This window comes from Daktulosphaira vitifoliae, unplaced genomic scaffold (assembly GCF_025091365.1).
Source record: "Daktulosphaira vitifoliae isolate Bord-2020 unplaced genomic scaffold, ASM2509136v1 Scaffold_1, whole genome shotgun sequence".
Classification (NCBI taxonomy): Eukaryota; Metazoa; Arthropoda; class Insecta; order Hemiptera; family Phylloxeridae; genus Daktulosphaira; species Daktulosphaira vitifoliae.
Window position 1 is genome coordinate 57,843,106 of NW_026099572.1, and position 6,237 is coordinate 57,849,342.

Genomic DNA, 6,237 nt, shown 5'->3' on the forward strand with positions numbered 1-6,237 from the left:
GGCGTGAGGAGTGCGTCAGGGTCAGGAGGACTATGACGCGCTCCAACCGTTGGCCGCGGGACCCGGAATCCCCGGACCCGAGGGAGGCGCTGAGGTCGGCCCGCAAAGAGCTGAAGCTCACCATCAGGCGGGCCAAAGCGAAGTGCTGGGCCGAACTCATGAAGTCGGTGGACCCCGACCTGTGGGGGAAACCCTACCGGGTCGTTATGCGGAAGCTCCGCGGTTCACCGGCTTCCGGTCAGCTGGAGGCGGAAGTGCTGGAAAGGGCGGTAGACACGCTCTTTCCGACACACCCGCTTCTGCCTCCCCCTGCGTTCGGGGACGACGTGTCGGTGGAGGAATTCACCACCCAGGAGGTGGCCGACGCGGTGGCGCGCGTACGGGGCCGGAACACAGCTCCCGGCCCTGACGCGATTCCAAACCGGGTGTGGGGGTTGGTAAACGACCTCGCCCCGGACTGGATACGCGCCGTCGCGAACCGCTGCCTCTCGGAGGGTGAATTCCCCACGAAGTGGAAGAAGGCCAGGCTGGTGCTTCTGAGAAAGGGTGACAAGCCCGAGGGTCTCCCCTCGTCGTACCGACCGCTTTGCATGTTGGACGACTTGGGGAAAATCCTCGAGCGGCTGCTCGTCACCCGGATCGAAGCCCACCTGGCCGACGTCGGCGGACTGGCCGAGGGCCAGTATGGTTTCAGGAGGGGGAGGTCGACGGACGATGCGGCCTCCCTCTTCAGGGACTTGGCCCTCAGGGCCAAAACTGAGCAGGGCTTCGGGTTGGCGGTGAGCCTGGACATCCGAAACGCGTTCAACTCCGTGCGATGGTCACACATCCTCGGAGCGCTGGACGAGTTTCGGGTGCCTCCTTACCTCGGGCGGATGATCCGGTCGTACTTTAGCGATCGGGTCATCTCTTACGAGAGCGCCGCGGGCCCGAGAATCCGACCTGTTACGGGAGGCGTCCCGCAAGGGTCAGTTCTCGGGCCTTTGCTGTGGAACNTCTTATATTCTTATAATATAAAAATTTAAAAAAAAAACGAAGAATAAATTCTTTATAAGTATATACTTATAATGTTTTTTTAAAAAATTAAATAAAAAAATACTTATTGCCAATGAGAGTTTAAAAGCAACACTATTTGGTTTGTGATAAAAACATTTTTATTGCAGGTCTGCAGACTAAATTTTTAAAGTTATGACATGTTTCTACTAACATAATCATGCAGGTTTAATACAGTTAGATTATTTCAAGTATCCTACTATATGGTTCATTTGAAGAACAATATATATTATCAATATATAGCTATTTATTTCATAAATATTACATTCATATAATTATTTATAAGCGAAAATAGACCTATGAATTATTGAATTTAGCAACTAGGACAAAAATTGACTTTAGACTAATATAATTGTTGTGAGAGGTATTAAACCACCTCACTCTTTTATAATCTGGTCATAGCTGCTGTAAATTGTAATATCTGATTTAGGTGAATTAATTTCTCTATAAAACTCCTTTTATGAAAACAAATAATTTAAATGATTTCGCTTATTATAGAAACAAATTCTATGGATTTATGTACCGCAACTCATCCGCTAGTATAAATTATTTGTTTTTATTCTATACAAAAATATTCGTGTATAACAGCATATTATGTTATTTCAAGTAATTTGTATTTGAAAAAATAATATATAACCCGATTATACAAGTGTATTATCAGTAAAAATTCTGATATCACGGTAATGTTACATGGTGAAAATGCGAATTTGAACGACTCGTTCAAGAAAACCATAGTATGGAGTAATTGATAAGAACCGTGACCGATCGTAAGAAATGAACGAAAGAACGAGTTATATGAACGGGTCATTTGAACGATCCGATCCAAACGATCCGGATCGTTCGATTGACCCGAAATTCCCATCACTAATGTGCTGCTCCAAAATAATATTAGGCGGCCGTACAGGTGTGCGCATGCTATATGGATTTATGGACAGGGGGTGATTGAAGAGTTCGGATGTAAAACATCTAAAAGCGCATTCTCTCGATCATATCGTTGTTTCGTTTGCCCGTAGGCGTCCTCTTAATATATATGTATAATACATATGATGACATGATTACAAATACAGGTAGCTAAATGGTTTATATGATATCAATGTCGCAGTCACGGATTGTTTATTATCAATTATGACTATCGTAGATATACTTTCTGTATTGACAGTTGGTGTATTTATAAACTCACAACAATGTGCCTTACTAGCATTGATAATAACAATGCTGTGTACCTGCTAATTTCTTTGAAGTTGTTTAAAACAAAGTAACTCATAACTAAATACTTTATCTATAATAAGTAAACAAATAATGAAATCTCTGTTCAGTATTGATGTTCGTAAATTACTTCCTTTTGATGATGTTTCAGTGTCATTCAACTTCGAAATTATAAATAACAATTCAATTAGGTACACAAAAAGCTCAAGAAAATCATTGACAGCATAAAAACGTTCAACTCATTTAGTCGCACATAATTGTTTTAATGAATTTTTAGTTATACATTTTTGACTTTCTTCGATTTGACTTTTCAACACAACTTTTCGTTTTGGTATATGAAAAAATATCTAACTTTAGATGTTGTTCCTAATCAATTTTGTGTTTCTTGTATAGAAGATGAATAAGAAATAGCAAGGTTTAAAACATGAACAGCACAATGAACAAACGTCACAAGCGGATGACTTTGGTGAATAAGAGATTGAGCTCCGTTAAATTGACCAGACATAGAAGCACATCCATCGTAACACTGTCCTTTAACGTATTTTTTTTCTACGCCAAATGAATGTAAACTTTGAATAATAATATATAAACCTTTTCCAGTAGTATCTGTTGTAGGCATAAACGGAAGAATTCTTCCTTGATAATCATATTTTCAATATCTAAATATCGAACACACCAAGTTACTTGTTCGCTTCCACCACTGTCGGCCATTTCATCAGCAAGTATTTTGAAACATCTTTGAGCATTTATGTTTGTTACGATTTTATTTAAAATAATTTTATTACAGGATTCAATTTTTTCATTTTGAAGTGTTTCACTTGTATATTTTATTGTTTCTTCAGCTTTCAAAAATGATTTTAAACGGTCATCTCCTTGGGCTCTGTATCTTAATATTTCTCTAAAATTTCCTTGATTTACTTGGATAATTTGTCATTTCCTTAATATATATTGAAGTTACAAAGATAGCCGTTATTGTCAAAAAAAAAAAAATAATAACATTAAAAATGCAAATAATAATTAAACCTATAAGGTAGTTAAACCCTAAAGTTATTTTCGATTTGTTAAAGTCGTTTAAATTAATTCAAATCTCCTGTTATTTTCTTTTATCAGAATTATTGTGTCATTAATTCAATTATTAATTAAATTGTTAAACTATATTATATGTTCAACTTAATAAATTTTTATGTTGATTATAATCGCATGGCATGATGTTTTTTGTTAATAACTAAATGGAATTAACAATTTCACATGGGCAAAATTTTTAATAGTTGCAAGAGAATAAATCCAAACGTTGATATTTTATTTCATACAGATTAAATTTTATATACATAAATATTCTGTTAACCAATATCAAATTTATTCTACTTNACATAAATATTCTGTTAACCAATATCAAATTTATTCTACTTGAACTTTTATAAAAAAATCTGTATCATTTGTAAACAAATGTAATAAATAAATAAACAAATACAAAAGTTTTTTCTTCAAAAAATCTTTAAAAAATATATACATATTTTGATAATTCTCTATAATAAACTCTTAACACGTTGTATTCTTTGACCAATAATAAAATAAAAATAAATAATTATTGTTTATACTAAATTTATTTATAATTGGCTTATACATTTGTTTAATGAATTTTTACAATTAAGTTTCCTTGACAATTAGATGTAAATGTTGATTTTATCGACATTTCAGTTCACTCCGTTTTTTCCCGTTAAAAATAAAATATCGTCTTGTGTAATTATTAAGATTTATTTAATTAGTTATTAATATGTCAAGTGAAAAAAATATTTTTGGTCAAACAAATGAATCAAACTTAAATAAGGTCATACGCAGAGTTGAAGAAATATGGATTCGTCGTTTCATGCACTCCAATTGTGTTTTAAATAATACAAATAAAGGACAAATATCAAAAAAGTCAACTAAAGATGGAAGAATTATCTGTAAACACTATTAAGATTAATAATTAAACTAACTATTTCGAATAGAGAAAAAGTTTTTTAATATAAAATATAAGAAAAATTAATAATAAGTTCTCTTATTCATATATAACAATAATTCAGTCGCTTTACTTTAATTTAACTATTTTAATATTAAAAACCTTTTTCGAAATTGATTATTTAATTAATAATTATTAAAATTATATTCAATTTGCAGCAATTATTAATAAAAATATTTATCCTATAAAAAATTCCATTATTCCAAAAAAACGCACGTATCGAAAAACGAATAAAAATGATAAAATTATTCCAGAAAAATTGGTAACTATAATTATATTAATATATTTATTCGATTTAGCTATGTTATTGGGGTTTGTCTGATTCAAAAATATAAAATAAACTATCAATCCCCTTAATATAAATGCGGTAATATAATGTTTAATATTATTCTGCTATTTTTTCTATTAGATTTTTATGGGAAATTCAATTTTTATCGAAGATAATAATATAATATTAAGTATAGTTTATTTGTTTATTTAAATATCTCTTTGGTTACCTAGAATATGATGCAGCAAAGAGAATTCGGAACACTTTTTCAGAATGAAAAATCTGAAAAATATAAAAATGAAATTTTAAATTCAACAGAAAAAAAAAATATAGCAATTTCAAAAGACAATCCGCTATTAATATCAGCTGATTTGTTAGAAAAGGTATANTATAGCTATTTCAAAAGACAATCCGCTATTAATATCAGCTGATTTGTTAGAAACCTTTTCTAACAAATCAAATATTTTATTATGCTTTATTTCAATAAAAAGATTTTAGGGTATACCCTAAACCATTTTTTGGACTTAAAGCAGATTTCTTAAATAAATTTATCATATAATTAAATATATTTTTATGATCCGTTAAGAGTTTTCATAAGAAAAATTTGGAACGCAAAAAATCCGAAATAAAAAAACAACTTTTTGAGATATCTTCTAATACTACTGCTCGACCAAATTTAAAAAGAAATTCATCCGAAGAAGATGANCTAATACTACTGCTCAACCAAATTTAAAAAGAAATTCATCTGGAGAAAATGAAAAAGTCATAAAAAGTATACAACTTTTAAAATATAATTCATTTTTAAAAAATATGAAGTTTGATTTTTGAAACAAATATGTAATATTTTTAAACATAAATTATTTTAGAGCCAAAAGTTAGTTCTAATCCTTTGACCTTAATTACGCCGAATGACGTAAATTTACTTGATCTGTCCACTATTGAAGTAATAAAAGTACCAGAGAAAGAAAAAGGTAATTAGTTATTTAATCTATTTATTTTATGTAAAATTAAATAAAAAAAGATTATTTATTAAACATAATTAATTATAATAATACGAGTTAAATTAATATAACNCATTGACTTTTGAAGATGGTTTAGGTGGATTAAATGGAAAATAGTCTATACATAAGCCCTTGGCTGATGTTGCTCTACTGCATCCTACATAAAGCATATTACACAGTAAATACTTTTTAGGCACATGGTATGCAACATTTTCATATGTTGCACCTTGTGATTTATGAACAGTCAATGCTAATGCCTCAACTAAAGGTAATTGCGTTCTAGTTACCTTCCGGTTCTCTGAATTTCCAATTTGAAATTCCAAGTGCGTAATTTCAATAGGTGTCCAGTGAGACCAGTCGTCCTTAAAACTTCCATAACTTTTTCAAAAATAAACAAATCAACATAATTTTTTTTTATACTAAAACCTTAGATATTTTCCTTTCATTTGATATCATTTTTTTGAAAATCTAACACTTAACCTGCTCATTGGGGGGGATTTAAAATAGCAACTTTTTTTCAAAAACTAACTTTTTCAACTTAATTTTTGAAAATGTTCCAGAAATACTGCGTCCTTTAAAAATATATCAAATTAAAGCTTATTTTATGTACTACAAAATGAAAAAAAAAATTTGTCCCGACACTTTATCTTCTGTATATAAACGGCTGCCGTAGTTAAAAAAACGCTATTTTTGTGTTAAAATTTTCA